Genomic DNA, 22,819 nt, shown 5'->3' with positions numbered 1-22,819 from the left:
CTCTGCTGTATAACAAGCCACCTGAAGACAGGGATCATGTCTTTTCTCTTTAATGTTCTCTCAAGGTCTAGCACTGTGCCAAGTACATATTCTACATTCTCCAAATGTTCGTGCAATTAAATGAAACTGAATTACATTAGAATTGATAGGGTCAGGGCTGAGACCAAGCCCGAAAAACATTGTCTATTGACATAAAAGAAACCAAAATGATGTTGAGAATTTTAAATACCAGAGTTAAGATAGGGGAACATGTACTTTTCAAACTTGGAAATATTTTTCTTTTTCGTTCACTGTGTATTTTGTATGATATTGAAAACGAGTTAACTAGATCACGTTTTGTGCTTATAAGAAAGTACATTCCCTTATAAAAATAGTAAAAAGGTAGTAAAATATTACTTTCCTCCTTTTCTATGCTTATATTTTCCTGAATAATACAAAAGGCACATTAATGACATTTGCTTTTTAAGAAATCATTATAAGAAGGTTTTTTAAAATTCAAATTCCATGTGCAGTCCTAATAACATATTTATCCCTCACCCCACTTAACTCCCCTTGTTTAGTGGTGTAATAGGGGGCCAGACCATGTGGAATCACTGGCATATTTTACAAGTGGACAAGGCTGGGGCCAGCTCAACCTGGGGTGAAGAAAAGATAAAAGGGACAGAGGCCAGCCCATGATACACTGTCAGCTGCTGGGCCCTGGTTATATGTCTGGGGATGTAGTGCATCCCTCTCCACAGCAGATTCCTTCAACAGATGCATTACTCTGAGTCTAGGGTAACATTTTACATAGAGTATGTATACTTTGCTTGTTTAAATAAAGAGAGATTGTAGAGACAACAATTTGAAACCTGTTGATACTCTAGGTGGTTATATGTGTGTTATAAAGAGGGATAAAAAAATAATATTTGTTGAGTACCTTCCATGTAGTAGGTAATGTGCCTTTAAATAATAATGAGAGTTATTTTTAATACACGCTTACTCTTTCCACACACTGAACCATTTAATCCTTTTTAGCAAATCTTATAATGCATTCTGTCCATTTTATAAATGAGTAAAGTAGCTCAGTGATTTTAAGTAACCTGTTCAAAGTCACCCTGACAGATTATGCCAATGGTAGGATTTGACCTGATAGAGCCACCGGTGGTTTGATTGCTAGCTTAGACCTACCTCAGTCTAGGGCAAGGAACAAAAGGGGGGTTTTCTTAAAATAAAATTTTTATTTTATAACACTTTAGACAGAAAATTATGCAATTAGTACAGAGTTCCCTTATATTCAGCACTCAGTTTCCCTTATTGCTAATATACTGTTAGTATAATTTGTTACAGTTAATACATTAATGTTGACATTATTATTAATTAAACTCCATAGTTTATTCATATTTCCTTCGTTTTCACCTAATATCCTTTTTCCGTTTGAGGATCCTATCCAGGATACCACATTACATGTACCCATCATGTCTCTTTGGACTCATCTTAGTCGTGATGGTTTCACGAACTTTCCTTGTTTTTCACAACCATGGCAGTTTTGAGGAGTACTGGTCTGATAGTTTGCAGAATATTCCTCACCTGAGGTTTGTCTGGTGTTTTTCTTTTACTTTGGGGTTATATGTTTTGGGAAGAAGACCACAAACATAAAGTTCCGTGGTCATCACATCACGCCAAAGTTATATGCTGTCAACGTGACTTATTGTTGATGGTGAATGTGATCGCCTGGCTGAGGTAATTTTGTCAAGTTTCTTCGCTTTAAAGGTATTCAAAAAGTTTTTTTGTTGTTGAAATAATGCAGAGATATCTCACAGAAATGAGTTATAGGTTGTTGCAAACGAACTGAAAATCACCAGGAAGCCACTGTCTTTAATTTTCTCTCTCTGGGACTGTATGGTCTCTCATTTCCTTTACTTTGGGTGTTTTCTTCATTATCTCTCCTTATTTTTTACTAACCGGTGATAGATTTCTGGCTCTAGGTAACTCTGTTTCCTGATTTTCCTCTTCTCTTCTCTTTATGTTTTTTGTCTTGGTTCCCAGAAACCTACTTCCACATCCCTCTCACCTTTTCCTAGTTTTAGGCTCACTTACCATGAGTCTCACTTTCTTCTAGTTTCTTTTCACCACTACAGGTGCTTCTTAATCCTAACTAGTGGCAGTCACTGTTCCAAGCATTTGTCTATGAACTATTTTGGTCCTTGAAACAACCCTGTGAAGTAGGTAAAGTATCTCTATTTTTTAGATGATGAAATTGGGGTCCAGAGAAGGTAAAGAAACTTTCCCAAGTCCCCACAAGTGTTAGACCTGTCCTTGATGTCTATGCTCAAAAGTCTAAAGGCACAGGTCATCATGTTAGTTGCCATTCTGTATTGTTCCACATAAACTCCCAATAATTCTCCAAGGTTAAATAACTTGCCTGAGATTAGCCCTCTAGTAAGTGGTGGAGCTGGGCTTAGACCCCGATTGTTTGTTTGTTTGTTTGTTTTAAAGATTTTATTTATTTATTCATGAGAGACAGAGAGAGAGAGAGAGAGAGAGAGAGAGAGGCGGAGACACAGGCAGAGGGAGAAGCAGGCTCCATGCAGGGAGCCTGATGTGGGACTCGATCCTGGGTCTCCAGGATCACGCCCTGGGTTGAAGGTGGTGCTAAACCACTGAGCCACCCGGGCTGCCCAACCCTGGTTTTTCACAGCCTGAAGTCCACTGTGCCAGTTTGCCTTCCAAAATATTGCAATATATAAATTAATCTCCTGGATGTCATTGTTTGTTGACCTTATCTGGGGAGATGAAAATAAAAATGTGAAAGCTATCATACCTAACTTCCTCTCTGAATAAATCAGTTCAGATCATGGCTTTGGCACTCCTTGGCATTCACCTTGAGCAAGTACTTAATACAGAGAAGGGACCTCAGATCTGGTCCTTGTGATTCAAACTTGTACTGGGAAGTTTGCAAGACCAGTGGATGGGAAGAACAGAAATAACAATTTACAGTAAAAAACACTGAACCTTCCATAGGTGGTGGTGTTTTGTAAATCTTAATGCGTATGTATGTTTTGGTCTAAGGGATCAGTGTAAGTGGCTGGGGACCATGCAAATTAAGGCTGTTACCTGATACTCCTGATATTCTGGAATATTGGGTGATTGCCATGGCCTTGGTTTTAGAGGAACAGCCCTGCTGTATTTTATGGTAAGTGGGATATAGTAAAGACAAAATAGAAGCGAAGATGAAAGATGATGGCCACTTGGACTAGGTGGTACCAAAGGAGACAGTGACCAAAAAAATTTAATGGTTTCAAGATACCAAATGTGGAGGTGAAGAAGTGGAAGTTGTTAAGGGTGGTGGATGGGTGGTAGTATCATTTATGGAGACAGAGACACTGGCAAAAGACCATATTCGGTTGGGGCCGAGTAGAGCAGTCATGGCTATAGATTCTTTAGACATCCAAATGGAGGTATCAAGGGTAAAGTATTGGATATATGGTTTGAACTCAGAGAGAGGTCTGGGCTAAAGATATGCATTTGGGTGTCATCTGTATACAGGTAACTAACACTATGGGTGTTATCCAAAGCTCCTGGAGGGATCGAAGAGTGAAAAGATAAGAGGTTCTCATGGCTAAGTAATTTTTAATTTGTAGAAGAGAAACATAAGTAAAAGGCTAATAAACTGAAAACAAGCTGGGAAAAATCCAGGCAAATAAGTATGAGAACTAGAAATAATCCAGTGCTAGGAAAGAGACTATTTCAATAAGAGGTAAATTATAGATTAACAGACCATGAAGTCATTAGTTAATTCATCAATTAACCAAACAATTAGTGAAAAATTCTCTGTTAAACAATAGTTAAAAACTGGGACTAGAAAAACCATTAGGATCCCAATAAGCTCAGTTCTTTGAACAGATCATAAACATAGATCCTGAGTTGAGTCAGGGGCTGGCTGTAGTTATCTATGTTAGCCATTCTCCTGATTTCTCCAACTGTTTTATTTTTGTCATTTCTCTGCTTCTCAGCACGTCCATCAAGCACTAGGCCCTAGCAATAGGGAAAAGAAGTTAAAGTAAAAGTGTTCATTTTTCTGGATGCTTCCTAGTGCTGATAAATACTTGATGGTCTAGGAATAAAATCTTGGGGACTTCAGGGGCTTTTAGAATTCCCGTTTTTACATTTCTGTCACCAAATGTCCGAAGGTCGGTGTTTTTTAAACACAACTGCAAAGTATCTAACTCCATATATTTTTCTGATCAGAGTCATAAAGCATTTCAAAGTAATTCAAGCAAATATAATGCATCAAGAAAAAGTAAAGGAGCTAATATTAATGAAGCTGTATACACTTGCCAACTATTTAACATTTCAGTATTTTTTTTATGTTCAAAACCACCTAAATATTTAGAAGGCAATAAGAATGTAAATTTAAATAGAGGATGGTATAAAACAGAGCCCTATTAACAAAAAGTAGCTATTTTCCCTCTTTAAATGATTGTTATTCAGAAGAGGAAAAGCCTTGATATATCATGAGTCCAATATTGTTGCACTGAGATGGGATAATATAAAAACTCTGATTAACTTGAAAATGCTTTTAATTAGAGAGAAAACAGGATTCATTTTTTAGAGCTCTTTATCATGGAGAAACTGCTCATATTCTTAATGTATCCTGACTAACATTGACTAGACATTATTTAGGATTATGCCACTCAGACTATTATATTTTTGGGATCAAGTGACAGTATGCAATACAGTGACTATCTCCTGCCAACCACATAATTTAAATTATTGAACACTACATCAGAAACTAAGTATGTACTGTACATTGGCTAATTGACTTTAAATTTTTTAAAAAAGGAAAAAAATCAAATACACTGCCTTTCTGTCCTACAGCAGAAACAGGCATTAGGTGCTATGGAAGCAGCAAAAACCTCCTTACCGGGATTCAAGATTTATTCATATGCTGTGTGCCCCAAAATATCTCCATGCTCCTCTTCTACCCTCCACTAGCTATCATACTAAACATTTTCCATTACTCACGTCTTCAAATAAGAGCACTAATATGTAAGTACTATCTTGGAGTGATAATATATAACTTTTTTTTTTTTTTTTTTAAGATAAGGCACCTGGTTACCTCTTGAGAATAAGACATTTGGACCAATGAAGCCCTCAGCACCATGTTAACCATCCTGGATATTATAAAAGTAGTATATTTGCTTCATCTTCCCAGGCAACTTGTATTCTTATTTTAAGCTGAACCAAATAGAAAAAGAGCTAGGTGTTCATCTTCATGTTGTGAAAATACAAGAAGAAAGGAAAACCTGGTAAAATACATTCTAAACAAAAGGAAAACTGACCAAAAGATATTCTAAATTTGAGCTAGATATTTTAGTGGCCTTTTAAGGAAAAAAAAAAAAGCGAGCTAGCCATGAACAGGAACTTTATTTTTTTTTTTAAAGATTTTATTTATTTATTCATGAGAGACACACAGAGAGAGAGAGAGAGAGAGAGAGAGAGAGGCAGAGACACAGGCAGAGGGAGAAGCAGGCTCCATGCAGGGAGCCTGATGTGGGACTTGATCCTGGGACTCGAGGATCACGCCCTGGGCCGAAGGCAGGTGCTAAACCACTGAGCCGCTCAGGGGTCCCCTGAATGGGAACTTTATTATTTTTTTTTTTTTAACTGAGAACTTTAAAATTCCATCCTAATGGTGCATGAATTTGCCATTCCTTGTGTTTACCAATATATTATTAATCTTTGTTCTCTGGACCACTCCTTTATTTTTCATATTTCACTTATTTACATCCATGATTTGTCTACCTCAAAAATTCATTCCCAGGCAGGATATACTGTGGAATTTTGTTTTTCTTGCTGCTTGTCATATCTCTCAGCAAACTGTGCCACCAACAGTCTCATCCAACCTGGACCAGAACTGAAGTGCTAAAAATCTGTATGTGGAGTTACACTAACACCTGGGCCTGCGTGTGCATGAACAGAAAGGGGGTTGCTTGTCAAAGAATACTGTTCTCAGGACTGGGGGTTTACTTTGTCAGCCTCATCCATCTATGGACCTGGTAAATAAGAAACTTTTAAATTAAATTTTAGTTTTTTACTTTTCACCCTCCACTCTTAGCCCTGAGCTTTGTCATCTGATGCTCCTAGCCAGCTGCTCATTATTCTCAGGTCCCACTTCCCTCTTGTAGGACTTAAAGTATCTGCAGGACGGACTCCTACATGTTCTGCACAGTGTCATTCTGGATGGCTGTGGTCACTAACCAAAAGTTAGGCAGGCAGTGAGTCAGAACATATCAAGAACCCTCGGAGAAAAACAGTTAAAGAAAAATTGCTTGGTGGAAGATAGAAGTCCAATATGTTTTGATTTGATTTGGCTAAGATAGCATGGTATTAAATTATCCAGTCATCCATATTTATAGCCAAAAAGTCATTTTTGTGGTAGCTAAATCTAAAAGAAATCTGTAATAAATAGACATCCATAAATAAAATCAGCTGCCTTAAAATTTTTATTGGCTACAATGAGAGGATAACATAAATAGTGTTTTGTTTCTATCATAACACAGTTATTAAGGCAGAAGAGTCAAACATTATTGTAGTTCCTCCTAATTATATAATTGCTATTATATAAACCAATTTCCTTTCTGGTGGTTAAAGAAGAGACTGTCTTTTCTTAACAGCAGTTCAGCAATGTCACTTGTGTGTTAATAAAACACTATTTGTGTCATTCAGGATTCATCCATCATTTTATACGGACAAAATTTTAATCAGCATCATCATCGTTACCTCTCTAAGGAAGATAGAAATTTTATTCCTAAAGAAAAACACAGACTTGCCTTATTCCTAGGGTGAATTTTTATTAAGAACTTATTCTCATGCAAAATAATGGATGAATGAATGTTCTTTCCATTAGAAAAGACACTGGCATATCTAGTATGTTCTTTTTTTAGGGATTATGCATTTCTAGCTTCATTCTTTGACTTGCATTAGAAGTCTCTGCCTTCTTTAGAAAGTCTATTGCCTTGGATTTAAGTAAATTTAAGTTGTTCTTAACACCATTTATACTTAGATAAGCAGAACAGGTAATATTTTTAAAAATAATACCATTCCTATGATCTTTGTTCACAATTCTTTGTAGTAAAGACTACAAATTTCCTTCTCTTTACTTCTTGAACATGGCTGGAAAGTCCACTTGCTTTAATGGAGTCAAGAACTCTGGCTCTGTGATGCTGGAAAAGACATTCAATATATTTGGGGCTCAATTCCTCCACTGCAAAGTGGAAAGTTGAATGGGATGTTCTTTGAGTTCCCCTTAAATTATACAGAAATTGTAAAAAGCTGGTTAAGCTGAGTTTTTATGCTTTTTTATGAGGATTCTTTGAAACAGATGATGGAGGGGAAAGTAGCAGAACAGTGGAGGAAGAAAAAGCGGAGTGGAGAATGTGTGGGAAGACCGGAAGGTGGCTCATCATGGCTAGCAGCCTGGCTCCTGTTCCTCCCTCTGTTTCCGATAACTTTCTCCATGTACACTCTGAATGATCTCACACCAAGAAGAAAGTCTGGGTGTGGGTTGAAAAAAAAGAGGGGTGAATTTTATTGGTTAAGAGTGCCAAGCTTAGTCTGAAATTCATTAGTATTTAAATGATAGTTAAGATGATGGGACATTAGGTCAGAGTGGCGATAGATGAGACAGACAAAAATACCTGCTAATCCAAAGATCCCCTGTAAGGTCATTTGAGGCAAAAGTTTACCAGAATTAAAAAAAAAAAAAAAGGTTTAGTTATATCATTTATATGGTAAACATATGTCACGCCCCTAAAACATATGCTTCTCCCTAAAATGCTCCTCAGAGAATGTTTTTCTCTCCTAAATTTGTATCTTAGCCATTCTTTCATTCTTTCTGTGTGTTTGTGTGTGTGTGTATGTGCACGTGTGTACATGTTTCTTTTTATAATGTCACCCAGGGACCTTTGAAGGTCTCAAATAAGTCTACCTGCTGGCTTATGCACATCTCCTCTTTGGCTCTATGTTCCTCTAGCTCTGTGTTTGCCATAGTGTATTGTGGTGGTTTGTCTTCACTTCACTGTCTCTCAACAAGAAAAGTCCCTTGAGGACACAAATTATATTTTATTATGTTTTCCTCAAACCAAAACTGTTTTTGACTCAGAATGGATCAGGAATGGTGCGAGGGTGAGTGATGGGAAGATACAGATCCAAACTTATGCTTATAGTTCAGTGGGGAATCATGAGTAAAAAGTGTCTATGATATCAACATACTGCCATAAATACTCTGTTATATGACCCAGGGGACATAAAACATTTGATTATAAAGGCAGAAGATTGAGAGAGAATGGTCGCAGGGCAGTTCACCTTATATTCACTGAACGTTGGACTTTCCTATCACCCCGAGATACGGAATCACCAGGATGAGAAATGCTGAAGTAGAGGATCAGTTTCCTTACTTCCAGTGAGATGAGGATGCCCCACAGCTCTACAAAGGTGCAACAAGAAGTGAGGATTTAAAAAATCAAACACCAGGAAATTACCATCATCTTGCCCCTTACTCCAATTATGTGCTTGAGACACTACATACTGGGAGAGGATGAAGCTGGGTCCCCTGCCAGCCTCTGTCCATGCAGTTTGTTCTTTAGATCTTGACATGCTTCCTTCCACTTTTCCCACACATCTGTGACAGATTAAAGATGGCTGCAAAGCTTTCTAACTCCTCTCATTGAGGAATAGGTCTGTATCCCTTCATTCTGAATCTGCTTAAGCTCTGGGACTGCTTCATCAATAGAATATGATGAGCCTAGGCCTTGGAGACTGGCAACTTCTTCTTACTATCTCTTGGAATGCTAGTTCTGGAGGAAGCTAGCTGCCATGTAATAGGTCTGCTACCCTGAGATTGCCATACTTGTGAGAATTCCAAGCCCCATGGAGAGGTCCTACAGGATGAGATGCCATGTGAAGAAAGGGTGAGGCCAAGGGGCACTGACATACCAGACAGACAAGTAAAGGGGCCTCTTGGGGGTGGATGCTTTTGCCCCAGCTGCCTCAAGGCCACCACATGGGTCAGAGGTGGGCCACCCACCCTTGTCCTTCCTGAGTTCCCGACCAACAAAATCATGAGCAAAATAAGACAGATATTTAAGGCAATAGGTTTTAGTGTAGTTTGTTATAAAAAAAAATAAATTCATGAAGCAATATCCTTCAAGACCTGGTTTACATGGTATTTCCCCCTGGGCAGTAACTGTTCTATTTTAGGGGCAGAGTTAGTCTTTCTCTCCTCTTTTCCCATGATTCTCTGTCCAAAACTATAGTAGTTACTTCTTATTGAGTATCTCCTATGTGTTAAGCATAGCATGTGAGGTCTTACATACATCTCACTAATCTCTCAAAACAGATCTATGAAAAAAATATTCTCCTTATGTTGAGCAGGAATTTGGCACTTAGAATTATCAAAGATTATCGAAGATCGCACAGTGGTATGTTGTACAGCCAGAATCTGATCCCAGTTCTTCCAGACTCTATTCACTCCAGCCATTGTTGTTCTAGATTATGATTATTCCCTTGCATGCCCTTTGCCCTACACCATACACGCGAGGGAAAGTTGCCCTTCATCAGGCTGCTTCCCGGCATTGAGCTCTGCATCTCGTGCTCAGTCCCATTCTTTGAATGAGTGCACAGGCTGCAGAACAATTGCTAGAAATCAAATACAGGGCCCTATCTGTGTAACAACAGAGTTGCTTTCCAGTGATAAGGTAACAAGCCTTAGCAGTCCTTTGAAATCAGGATTCTACGATCCCTACCTACTCCATCAGAGGATGTCACCCACGGTAATAGTCTGGTGTTGAGCCACAGGCCTGCCCTATCTTTGCCTGAATCTTTTTTTTTTGGAAAGATTTATTTATTTATTCATGAGAGACACAGAGAGGCAGAGACACAGGCGGAGGGAGAAGCAGGCTCCCTGCAGGGGGCCTGATGCTGGATCCCAGGATCATGCCCTGAGCCAAAGGCAGGGCTCAACTACTGAACACTCAGGCATCCCTCTTTGCCTGAATCTTGAAGAGAAGTATCTCAGTGGGTTCTCAGGGAGCTAATATTGTTAGCTGCTGTTGCTGTGAGAAACACCTCTCTAACAGATGAGCTTACTGTAAACAATAGTGAGCCCATTCACCTCTGCAGCAAGGGTATCCTGTCTTTTGCTGCTAAAGCTATGGGATTTGAGAATGCAAGTCTGGTGCTTACTCAAAACGAGGGAGGCAGATAAGTGGTGTTAGATAATGCAGCACAGGCTCAATAGAGATAAGATGTTCCAGAGGTTGGACGTTCCAATTTGCTGGTACTCTCAGTCTTATTTATTACAAGAATTTTCCCTGGGTCCCCTCAGTCTTGCTATTGCTGACATTGTACTCCTTTTGACACTTTATTGGGTGGGCTCCATAAGCATTTGCCTCACAGGATTCAGCAAAGAATAAGAGAAAGGAGTGCAGCCTGACTCCTTTCGTGAAAGCAGGGCTGATGTAAGGGATTTCCAAGTAGAGCAAGGCAAATAAAATGCCAGCTTAGAGCTTAAATCCTGCCAGATGATCTGAGATAACTTAAAAAATGTGCCCTTTTCACAAGCATGTTTGCATGCAGGAATGGTTACAATAAGGAGTGAGAAAGTGTCTGCGAGAGATATTACTTTGAGATGTCACTTGCTGTGTGGTGTGGATATCCCTCAGTGTACAGTGGGAGACACGTGAATCATTTCAAGGAAGATAGAGATTTTGTTAATTTTGTCCTATATTGAAAGGGAGAAATGAATTCCCATTATAGTACCTTTACATTTTGTTAATGGCTATGATAAAAGGGAAATATTTTCTGATGGGTTGATTTTCAACTTGCTTTCTGTTCCATTCTCTGGGGACACTGAGGTTTAATAAAAAAAAAAAAAAGAAAAGAAAAGAAAAAAGAAAAAAAAGAACAAACCAAACCCTTAGTCGTACCGGGGTCAAGGACCTGTAATCTTGTGGGTTTTCTGATGTGCAGACACCCTTTTGCTGGCCATGCGAGGGTCTGTGCTGTCATTTACATGTCACTGTTGTCTCCTGTCTGAGGAATGTGTTTGAAACCCAAGGGGAAAATATGGATCATCCACTGCTCGTATTATATTTCTTTCTTTGCATGTCTGTCATTTTCATTGGAACATTCAGTGAAATTAGGTCAGTTATGGTTTTAGTTAGCAAAGCAGCTCTTGTGTTGTATACAAATCAGATGATGTTTCTAATTATCTCTGCTTTTTAACATTGATCTGAAACCAAATCCTTAACTATGCATGGCTTAGAGGTGTTTCCCTCTCCTTCTCTCCTTTTTGCTTTGGTTTCTTTCTGGGGCAAATATGAAACTTAATCTTGCAATAGCAAGATATAATATTTTTGGCCTTAAAGGCAGCTTGAATGCCTAGGGTTAAGAAGAAAAGAAATGGATGAGTACTAGATGTACAATCGTAGATGGAAATTTTTGTCATAATTAATTGGGTGATCCACTACTCTATTCCTAAAGAGTGGTATGATGCTTATCTTTGTACTTTATAGCTATACAGATGAGCCTTTGGAAGTCTCAGTGGTGTGCTTTAGGCTAAGAGCTCTAGATTTTTCTGATTCTCAATCTGTGTTCTGTTTCCAAAAGTAGGGAAGCAACTGGAAAGGATTTTTGAGGGTCTCAACATGTGGGCTTCTATACAGTTGACAGAGGGAGGATAACATGGGAAATGCAGCATGAAGTATATAAGAAGACATTAGTTTTTGTTTTTCCTAAACCGACAGTGATGGGAATGGAATCATTAAGAGAGTTTTTCAAAAGTATATCTTTGTTGGCCTTTAAAAGCAGGACTGATTCTCCTCAATCTAGTTTATCAGATGCTAGGATAATCTAACTGTGCAGATGTGCCTCCAGGCAGAGACTAAATGACTTCTGAATACTTTCAGATCTGTAGCTCTGTGAAGAGATAGGAAAACCTTCAGTATCGCTCTGCGCTTTTGAGTTGATCCTTTTTAGTTAAGAGTCTTAGGTGTGGAGGATTCTTGGAAGCCATATAAATGTTTATTTTAGCAAACTAAAATAAATCAGGAAACTATCTTAATTTGATAAAGATTATCTACACAAAACCTGCAGCAAACACAACATTCTTATTCTTATTATCACCTCTCCTATTCACAATGGCACTAGATAATGATAGGGCATGCCAAAGTATTTAGAGGGAAGTGTAGTAATGCATCTAAAAAAGAAAATAAAGAATGGATTGATGGATACATAGAAGGCAAGTATGGCAAACTTAGTAAATCTAGAATGGTAGGATCTAGGTGGTGGGTATACAGCTGAGAGCTGAGAGAAGCTGCAAGTGAGGAAAACAGAGAGAACATCACTCATTTGCTTTTCCTTTCCTTCTTCACAAACATACTTATTAAGTACCTAACAGATACTGGGACCTATGATAAGCCATGGGGATTATTTAAGAAAAAAATGTAGGAGATGATTCTTGCCTTCAGGAAGCCCACAGTCAGATGAAGGAGACATACAGGAGAACAAATTATTATGATACAGTTCTGACAAAAGTATTTGTGGTGGGTTGAATTATGTCCAAAAAGATATGTCCAAGTGCTAAACTCTAGTACCTGTGAATTAAGTGTATTTGGAAATAGAGTCTTTGCAGATGTAGTTAAGTTAAAGGTCTGAGGCAAGATCATCCTGGATTTGGGGTGGGCCCGAAATCATTTACTGATGTACTTATTAGAGAAAGGAGAGGGAAATTTGAGACACAGAGACACACACAGAGAAGGCCATGTGATGACAGAGGCAGATAGTGGATTAATGCAGTCTCAAGCCAAGAAATGCTCAGGTTTCCAGCAGCCATGAAAAGCCAGAAAGAGGCAAGAAGAGATTCTCCCTCAGAGCCTCCAGAGAGAACTAACTCTGCTGAACCCTTGATTTTGGACTTTGGGTCTCCAGAATGTGAGAGCATAAGTTTCTGTTGTTTCAAGCAACCTTGAGGTAATTTGTTATGACAGCCTTTGGAAACTGTTACAGGTATGTATAAAATACGGTACAGGAAGGAGCAAGGGGCACCTGTGTCTAGGTCAGAGAGGGTGTCTCAGAGAAGGTGCCATTTAAGCAGAGTCTTGAAAAGAGAATAGTTTGCCTTGTGCAAAAGGGGCTGAAAGGTGTTTCAGGAACAGGAATATGAGAGCAAATTCAATGTTAATAAACATGATATCTTCGAGAAATGCTGTGTAATTCAATGTCCCTGGAGTATAAGGTGTAATGTGGGATTTGAGAGACAGTAAGAAAAAGTGCAGCAAGATTGTGAAGGCTTTGTGTGACACGCTAGAGAGAGCTAGATATTTTCCATAGGCTGTTTGTCCTTAAGGTCGATGCTATGATGCAGATGGCCTGTGAGATACGTTGTAAGTTCCTTATTATGAGTGACAAAATGCTGAAGTTTTCTAAAATGATTGGTTTTACTCTCAATTAGAGAAAATTCAAGTTATTCAGGTAAATATGTCATCTCTACCTGTCTTTTGATGTGTTTTCTTCATTGGGATAAAAAGGGTGGGGCTAGGACAAACCTCCAGAGAATTGTGGAGGACTGTGACCCAGTGGCTCACATGGACCTCTGTTCTATGTATGGCAGAAAAGACGTTGACAAGCCCTGCATTAGGCAATAGGGATGCAATAGAGATTGAACAGTGAAAAGAAGATGTTTTTGACTATTGAGAATGACTTTGATGGTGACGATGAAAATGCACAGAAACGGGAAGATGTTTGTCCCTGGGAGCTGGTGGTAGTAGTTGTGAACAGAGTCAGTGGAAACTGATTTTGACAGTGGCTTGGGGTTAGAAAAATGGAGGGTTTCAAGGAATCTGAGGTAGAAATGACTACTCTGTGTGGTAAAGATAATTTCCTTGAAGCTTTCGAAGAATAGTTAGATGATGATGATGCCATTCACGGAGTTAGGGAATAGGGGAGGAGTAATAAGCTTGAGTGAGAAGACGAATTTGAGTTTGGATGCATTTGGTTTGAATTGACTGTGGAACATCCAGGAAGAGGAGCCTGGGTTCTTGCAGAAGATTATGGGTATTATCACCCAATACGGAGTCTGATATCGTGGTAGGGAATTGCTTAGTTGAGGAAAACTGTGTAAGGTGTATGGAAGAAGGCCAAGCACAAAGCTTTTCAGGAACATTTCATTATAGAAAATAAGGGATGAGCCAGTGAATGGGGACCAAGAAAGACAAGCCATATGTATAAGGGTAAGAGTGGAACAAAAATGAAATCTCTCTTGAAAATCGAGGAAGAGCAAATGTATTAGTTTCCTAGGGCTGCCATGGCATATTATCCACAAACTTGGCTTATTGCAAGAGAAATTTGTTCACTCACAGTTCGGGAGGCTGAAAGCTGGAGTCAAGAGGCTAGCCCTCCAAAGGCTCTGGAAGAGAATCCTTCCCTGCCTCTTTTAGCTTTTGGGATATCCTGACATTTTTTAGCTCGGGCAGCACAACTGCAATCTCTGCCTGTATCTGCACATGGTCTTCTTCCTTTTGCTTCTGTGTCTTGTATCTCCCTCTTTTCCTTATAAGGACTCCAGTCATTGGATAAGAGCCCCCACTTAATCCAGGATGTTCTCATGTTGAGATTCTTAATTATGTCTGTAAAGCCCCTATTTCCAAATAAAGTTACATTTTCAGGTACCAGATGTTAGGACTAGGACATATGTTTTTGTGGATCACAATTCAACCTACAGCAGTAAATCACAGCAAATGGCAAAGAAATGAGGACTGGATCTACAATTGGATTTGACAAAAAAGGTTATTGATGCCTTCGATCAGAACAATTTCAACAGAATAGTGGTCTGAAAACCAAACTAAGGGGTCAAGCAACAGCTAGGGAATTATTTCTCTTGCAAGATATTTGTTCAGGTCATGACTTGAGAGACCTGTAGGTATTGATATGGTCTAGTGTTCCCTCTCCAAGGAGGCAGCACCAAGAGTGCAGAAAGTTAGATCACCCAGTTTATAAATTATCGGGCAGAAAACAAGACAGGCTAAGTAATATGTCCAAGGTCACATAATTTGAGTTCAGCCTGGAATACAAGACCTCTATCTTCCAGAGCTGTGCTCAGATTTATTTATTTTGAAAAATACTGGAGAGAAAAGTAAAATTCATTCATATTCCCAGAGCTTTAGAGAATAACCTGAGAGAGGCTTATAGAGGTTAGTATTCTATCTGGGGACTGAAGGGGTCAGGGGGTAGGGTTGCTAACTACTCCCTTTGCCCAGTCCTGAAAGCGTTCTTGGGACATAGGACTTTTGTGCTGATGCTGAGAAAATTCTGGGAAAGCTGAGATAAGCTAGTTACTCTAATTAGAGGAGGGAGTTTTGACTTGGACCAACAAAAGCTGGCCCTGGGACAGAGGTGGCATAAGAGAAACAGAATGTAGCTGCTTCTAAACCAAGGCCCAGCAGAGAGGGGTTGGGTGGGGGAGGTAAGGAGAATGGGGTATGGAATTGGGGAAGCTCATCTTCTCTCTCCTCCCAATCTCCACTCTGCTGGTTTAACTAGAGAGTTAAGGAACCTGGGTTTGTAGTCCATCAAGATTATTCTCCAGAGCACTCAGGAGGCAAGAAAAGGGCTGAAAATGGACGTGAAGCAACAAACAGCAAATAACCACCAGAAGCTTCTACTACATGCTAGATATTGTGCTTGGTGCTTTACGTGAGTTATCTCCTTTAATCTTGAAAACCACTTTGATGGGTATAGATCGTTAATCCCAGCATTTATAGGTGAGGAACCTTAAGTTCAGAGGAGTCAGCTAACTTCATTGATGAATGCTTTCTCATGATAGGTCGCAATACAACGTCTAAATTTCCTCTTTTAAATCACACAGTTGTCCTGGTTATTCACTTGACTTAGGTACTTCCATATCTACTCATCTGTAGCTGCGCATTTCTCAATAATTTCTACTACTACTTTTGCATATTTGTCTCTTCCTCTTTGCACCATAAATTTGAATTCTGTTATTAAAATATATACAACTTAATAAAAAATGGCAAAAATATAGATTTGAAAAAAGAGACTGAGGCAAAAACAAATAGAATATAGATATTTAGATTACAAAGTATTATCAATTGTTATAACCCACTGATGACCAAAATGAAAAGACAAGCATAGGTAATCACATTGTTCTTATTGTTCAAAAAAACCCCAAAACTCAGAAAAGAAAAAAAAAAAAAACCAACATTTTTTATGAGATAAATACCATTCTTTTCTTTTTGTTTGAGATAAATACCATTCTAAGTGCTTTATATACTTATTTCATAAGAATCCCCCACAACAACCCTCATTTAAAGATGAAGATAAAGAGGAACAGGGAGGTTAACTCATTTGCCCATGAGCGTATAGCTAGCAATCGGTGTAGCTGGGTTTTAAACCCTGACCATCTGACTCCAGGATCTGTGCCTTTAACCATTGTACTGGCCTGTTTCTAAAGGAAACCATATCTGTTCCCGAGAGAAAAAGTTTCCCAAGGACTTAGTTCTATGTTTCTCAATATGGGGCATTATCTAGAAAACCCTGAAAGAAGTAGTGAATCAAGCTCTCAATGCTTCTTCTTTGCTTAAAGATTTAACAAAAATGCAAGTCAGTAGATCGAATCCTTCAGGAAACCAAGATGATACAGTCTACACCTGGGTAAATCCCTCTATGGATTGATCCTATTGATTGCATCTATGTATTGATCTTCCTTAGTCTCACCAAATGTTTCCATGTTCATGAAATATCTTGCTTTATTTTATGTGTAATACAAATTATAAGCCATGTGTGCATGTGCTACAGTGCTAGTGAGGAGGATGAAGGGAGGAAGAAAGGAAGGGCTGAAGGAAGGGCTGGTTCTTCACAGAAATGGACACTCGTGCAAAGAAATAAAATAACCAGAAATAAAATAAAATACAATGACCTCATCCTGACCGGATGAGGAATTTGGTATTTTGGACTGAAAAGCTTTGGTGGTAATAGCCAATTGGTGCTTTCTCCTGGAGATATGGAATAAATTCATGGGTCTTAGCAACACTCTGTCAGGACTTATATGATGTTACACTGAAAGGTCTTTGAGCCATGACAAATGCCCTGTGATCTGTTTTGGGGAATATAATCAAGATCACTGAATAGAGAAACACCCATTTTGACTTAGCTATTTTTTATGTCACATGCATAGGATTTAGATAGCTTTAGGTATATGCACACTTGGTTAGCTCACAGGTGGCTTGTGAGCACATAAAACAATTTACAAGGAGTTCACACTATATAGCTTGGATTAAAAGTCTCTGGCATTGAAAGACTGTACTGCTTGCTTGGGGGAACCTGTTGTCTAGTCTGTACCACTATACATTTGATTGATAATAGGCTTATACTTCAGACATCAGTCAGAATGGTTAGTTTTGATTTATTGATTTTTGTTGAATTACTTCTGTTTTGGAGAGGCTGTTTAATCTTTTCCTCGCTTCATGCATATCTGACACGTTGTTCCCTCTTGGAAGGTAGGAGACCTGGGGCATGTGAACTCCTTGGCAGAGGGGGCTGGCATAGCACAGGTTGTTGACTGCTGGAAATATTTAAGCTGAAAATACATGATGGAGAGGCAAGGACATTGCTGTTCTTCACTTTTTAATGCACTGATTTTTTTTGGCTTTCGTTTTGTGACTAAACTTAAATGTGGGAGGGTCTTGTGGGGGTGTGTGTACTCTACATGGGAAAAAAAGGAGTTTGATCATGCTATGAAATTTTTATTTCTTCAATCAGGTACATAGCAATTCACATGGTCTCAAGCCACAAACATTACCTCATAAACGGCACCATGGAAATGTGTCAACAAAATTCAACCTACTCAAATCAGCTCTTAGAATAACAGCTGCTGGTGCTCTGGCTCAAGAAGCAGGTGTGAGACCACCTACGGTACCAGCTCAGAAAGCTTCCTGTCAGTAGGAAAATGGCATGGATTTTCCCCCAAGGTGCCAAATAACGCAGCAGATAGGGTAGCAACATGAAGATAAAATGTTAATATGATTTACTTTTCCCAAGCACTTGGGTTAGTGCCAAAGGGGGGAAAAATAATTATAAAACAACTGCTCAAACCAAAGCGATCAGCCTGAAGCTAATATACCAGGACCTGTTTCTGAACATTTATGTTTTTCCCTTTATGGATTACCAGGCTATGAAAATCCCCATGGATGGAGGTAGGGGAGGAGTTGGGGGTGGTTTAATCCATTGTAGGACAGCACTTAGCATCTGTTTTTACAAGAAAGAACATGTAATATAAACTATACGTGTTTGTGTGCTTGGGGTAGGTGGTGGGGTGGGGGGGCTGATTAAGAGTGGAAAACCGAGAGCTCTGTCAAACATGGAGAGAGCTCCTCTGTCAGGGAGGTCCAAGGTTTTATTGCCTGAGAACTGTGTAGCCCGCTGCCAGAGGGGAAGTGGGCTCCACCCTACCTGATCAAATGAAAGCTACAAAAGCAAAAGACAAGTGGAGAAACCATTAGGAAGTCTTTGCTTAAAACTTAGAAACAGCATGAATGCTCCCTGCTATCTTTCATGGGATGGCCCCCCATACTTGTGGTTCTGAGACAAGTAACATCATGTCCACTGGAAAAGACATTTTGCATACTCTTGTAAAAATCTTGAAAATTTGGCTTGCATTTGCTTCCACCCAGATCTTCTTGGAAGAATTTTCTTTTGGTTCTTTCTTTCTTCTTTCTTTCTTTCTTTCTTTCTTTCTTTCTTTCTTTCTTTCTTTCTTTCTTCTTTTTATCACTGCATGCTTTCATGGCAATTTATCTTAGAGCTCTGACTCATTCTGTAGTTTATTAGAAGTCAAAGGTTTTAAGGTGGGACTGAGTGTGGGTCAGAGTTAAGTGCTAGAGGAAGGGGGGAGCTAACTGACTATGTTGCAGGAAGCTAGATGCAGCAGGGACACACATTTTTAGCTTTTAAGAATTTCATCTTGATGTGAAGGGGATCTGGATCTGAGAGGGCCACATATGCTCTGAGCAGGGTTGTCTATGGCAACTAACAGCATAGTGCGTGATGGTCTAGGACTGTTTTTGTTATGTTGTTCCAAAGCATTTTTCACCCACTGCAATTTATTTTCTGTGAAATTGATATCTGTGAATGAAACATAATAGATCAGTACCAAGGCAGCAACAATTACACTGATTAAAATGGAATCCCATTGTTTATTCTCGTTGGAAGCCCAGCATCCTCCGGTAAAGGAGGGCAAATCAGGCAAGGTATGTCTGAACCATTCTTAGTTCAGCCTTAGCTCTTATATGTAGACTGCCTGGGACCAGGCAGGAGATAGATGATTGTAGTCAAAAAATAGGAATGTAAAGAGATGTTTTCTAAGACTTCTCGGTTGCATAGGAAAGACTAGGGAGTGGCCCAATAAAATAGAAAACGTATCCTGTATAAGCAGGCTGGACAGGGCTTTTTAATCAGGGTATGCAATTTTTAAAAATTAATAAACTTTATATCCTAAGAGCAGTTTTAGATTCATAGCAAAACTGAGCAGAGAATGCAGAATTCTTATGTATTCCCTGCCCCCACCCCCAGCAGCCCTCCTCCTGTCAACATCCCCCACCAGAGTGGTACATAGGGTACAATGGTTGAACCTATACTGATACATCATTATCATCTAAGGCCATAGTTTATGTTGTGGGTTCATGCTTGATGTTGCACGTTCTGTGGGTCTGGGCAAGTGTAAAATGACCCATATCCACTGTTGTAGTATCATACTACGTCCTACTATTTTATTGCCCTAAAACCTTCACTATTCTGCTTCCCTCATTCCTGGAAGCCACTGCCCTTTGTCTTGCCTTCACAATTTTGCCCTTTCTGTAACATCCTATAGTTGGAGTCCCCCAAAACATTAGTCTTCTCAGGTTGGATTCTTTCACATTGTAATACATACACATTTGGGGTTCTTCTGTATGTTTTCATAACTTGATAGCTTATTTATTTTTAGTGCTGAATGACATTCTGTTATCCGGATGCTGGCATTTAATTTCAGGTGAAGGATTCTGCTGAAATGAAAGAAACAGAAATGTGGTTTACGCTATGCCAGGCATAAACAGACTTAACCAAACAGCTATCTGTACTGGTGAAAGGCACATGAGTGAGGCCATACCATTTTTCTTGGTAGAACAGAATGGAGTTTTCTGTTACAGAGTATGTTCTCTATTCTGGGAGTTTCTGCATTATCACAGTGGAATCCCGTTCTACTGAGTTCCCTAAACGTTTAGACTATATTTGTCAGTGGAGACAGAGCTTCCTGCCTGACCACAGCACACTGGATTCTCTGTTAGATTTTTCAGTGGAGAGAGAGCTTTCTATTGAAAGAAAATTTCCAGAACTGAGGTCTTATCCCATGAGGAATTCTACTCTAGAGTGTTGAGTGTTGTTTTGCCATCAAGGACAGTTCCCTATGAATCAACTTTAGCTTTTTTTTTTGCTTTTGTTGGTAAACGAAAAGGCAACCTTTTCTTCTTTAGACTAGTAGTGAGATAAGAAATGAAATTGCACGTGAAAGGCAAAACAGACAAGAGATGTTTAAAATTAGTGAGGATGTTAAGTTTGGGGGCCATTAAAAGAATCAATCATATAACCGTGGTGTGTCGTACAGCAGATTAAGGAGCTGATTAGCACTTTTCCAATCCTGTTGGATTTAGTAGAGTTGTCTTTGAGCATTTTCCAGTTTGATGCTGAATGTCACAGGGAAACATGTGGGTTTTGCTGTTTGTTAATGATACGTTGTTAGCATTTAGTTGAGTACCGACAGGGAAGAGTTGGTGCTGCTGACTGTGCGATAAACATTTGACTCGTTGTGACAGAAACATCTTTTCATGATGAAGGGCACCACCTGCCAGACAGAGTGCCAGAGCCTGATTTATAGTCCCTAAAGCATCAACACCGATGAATTTTGGATTCCCTCACATTGCCTGCCACCTCTGCAATGCCAGAATGGGCATCACTTGTCCCATCTCATGATCTTCAGCACAGGAAGCCTTTTGTCCTGATGTCTGACTCAATGCCCCCAAACTCATAGCCCCTCAAATTCTTCTGTTTTGAACTGAAGAAGATGTTTTATTCCAAAGTTGATTTCTATTAGGCTTTGTAACCAGTGCATGTAAAAACTCCCAGAATAGATGCTGAAAAAAATATGTCTCAACATGAAGAGAATCAAGAGTCAGTAAACAAATTGGACTAAGCTCTTACCATATGACAGGCACTGAGTAAGGTACTGAGGATATATAGATGAATAAGGCACAGCACTTAAACTTGAGAAGTTGACAGTGAGTGTGATGGAAAGTCATTTAAACAAATGCGTATAGGGACACCTGGGTGGCTCAGTGGTTGAGCATCTGCCTTCAGCTCAGGTCCTGATCCCAGGATCCGGGATTGAGTCCCAACATCAGGCTCCCTGCGAGAAGCCTGCTTCCTCCCTCTGCCTGTGTCATTGCCTCTCTCTCTCTCTGTCTCTGTCTCTCATGAATAAATAAATCTTTTAAAAAAGCCAAAAAACAAATACTTATAGTACAGCATGATATGGGCAACAGTATAAACATAAACACAAAGTATTTAACTTTGTGGAGGAACCAATAGGGGAATGTGTAATCATAGAAGGCTCCAGTTCACTAAGTGGACAAAAGGAGGTGAGAGGGGTCATTCTAGGCAGAAAGAATTACATGTCCCATGTATACAAGTGGGACAGGACCTGATAGCAATTAGAAATTCATTATTATTGGAGTATAAAGATGGGAAGGTGAGGGTCGGTCAGCTAAGTGGCTGGAGGTCAGGTAAAAGCCACACCAGGGAGCAACTTTTATGTCATTAAGGAGCTTGTGTCTATCTTGGAGTTATGGGGAGACATTAAAGGACTCACTCAGCAGAATGAGTTGGTTCCTCTATGTTCTAGAGAGACATTTGTGAGTACCATAGAGGCCGATTTAGGAGAGGACAAGATTGACAGAGGGAGGCCAGTTCAGAAGCTGTCAGCATACTTCAGGTGAGAGATGGTAGCTTCTGTAGGTAAGAAGACTGAAGACATGATACAAGCAAGAGAGGGTAATGTTGGATGGAAAATGGATGGAATCTCAGGAGTTGGTTGAATGTGGGGAATGAGGGGGGAATCTGGGGGACTCAGCCCTCTGTCATACAGAAACGAGCGCTGCCACACTGAAGCCACAAGTGAAGTAGAGAAGGCATGGGGAGAAGCAGAATCTGTGAGTCGTGTGGTGGGGTGGTAATTATGGCAGCATTAAGAACAAAGAATTCAGGCTGGGAAGTCCACATATAGGGCATCTGTGGGACAGCAGGTGGAGGAGTCCAGCGGATAGTGGGACGTGACCATCTCAGCTGGAAGGTCAGGCCGGCATACTTCATAGGGACCCTCAGGTCTAGCTGTTTTGTTCTTTAAAAAAAGAGATATAGTAGTTTCCCCTCATCTGCAGTTTGCTTTCCATGGTTTCAGTTTCTCAGGGTTAACTACAGTCCGTAAGCAGATGATCCTACTTCTGACGTACTGCCAGAAGGTCAATAGTAGCCTACCACTGTGTCACAGTGCCTACATCATTTACCTCACTTCCTGTCATCCTGTAGGCGTTTTATCATCACAGGAGAAGAGTGAATACAGTATAATATTTTGATAGAGAAGAAGAGGGAGATGCACTCACAATACTTTTATTACAGTACAATTGTTCTATTGTGTTATTGGTTATTCTTGTTACTCTGTGCCTAACTGACAAAT

The 22,819-nt window shown here is 39.6% G+C and overlaps 1 long non-coding RNA gene across 6 annotated transcripts in view; it reads left to right on the top strand.

Annotated features, from left to right (window-relative positions):
- Window positions 1–22,819, top strand: part of LOC140617249 (uncharacterized) — a 326,911-nt gene that overhangs the window by 5,593 nt on the left and 298,499 nt on the right. The window contains exon 1 of one of the 6 annotated variants that reach the window (XR_012017474.1): window positions 17,939–18,251. The exons of the other annotated variants lie outside the window; for them this stretch is intronic. This is a non-coding gene — a long non-coding RNA (uncharacterized lncRNA). Of the gene's footprint in view, window positions 1–17,938; window positions 18,252–22,819 lie in introns of those variants that run through there. 6 annotated transcript variants of the gene reach the window in all.

This window comes from Canis lupus, chromosome 25 (assembly GCF_048164855.1).
Source record: "Canis lupus baileyi chromosome 25, mCanLup2.hap1, whole genome shotgun sequence".
Lineage (NCBI taxonomy): Eukaryota > Metazoa > Chordata > Mammalia > Carnivora > Canidae > Canis > Canis lupus.
This window is presented reverse-complemented; position numbering and strand designations above follow the sequence as displayed.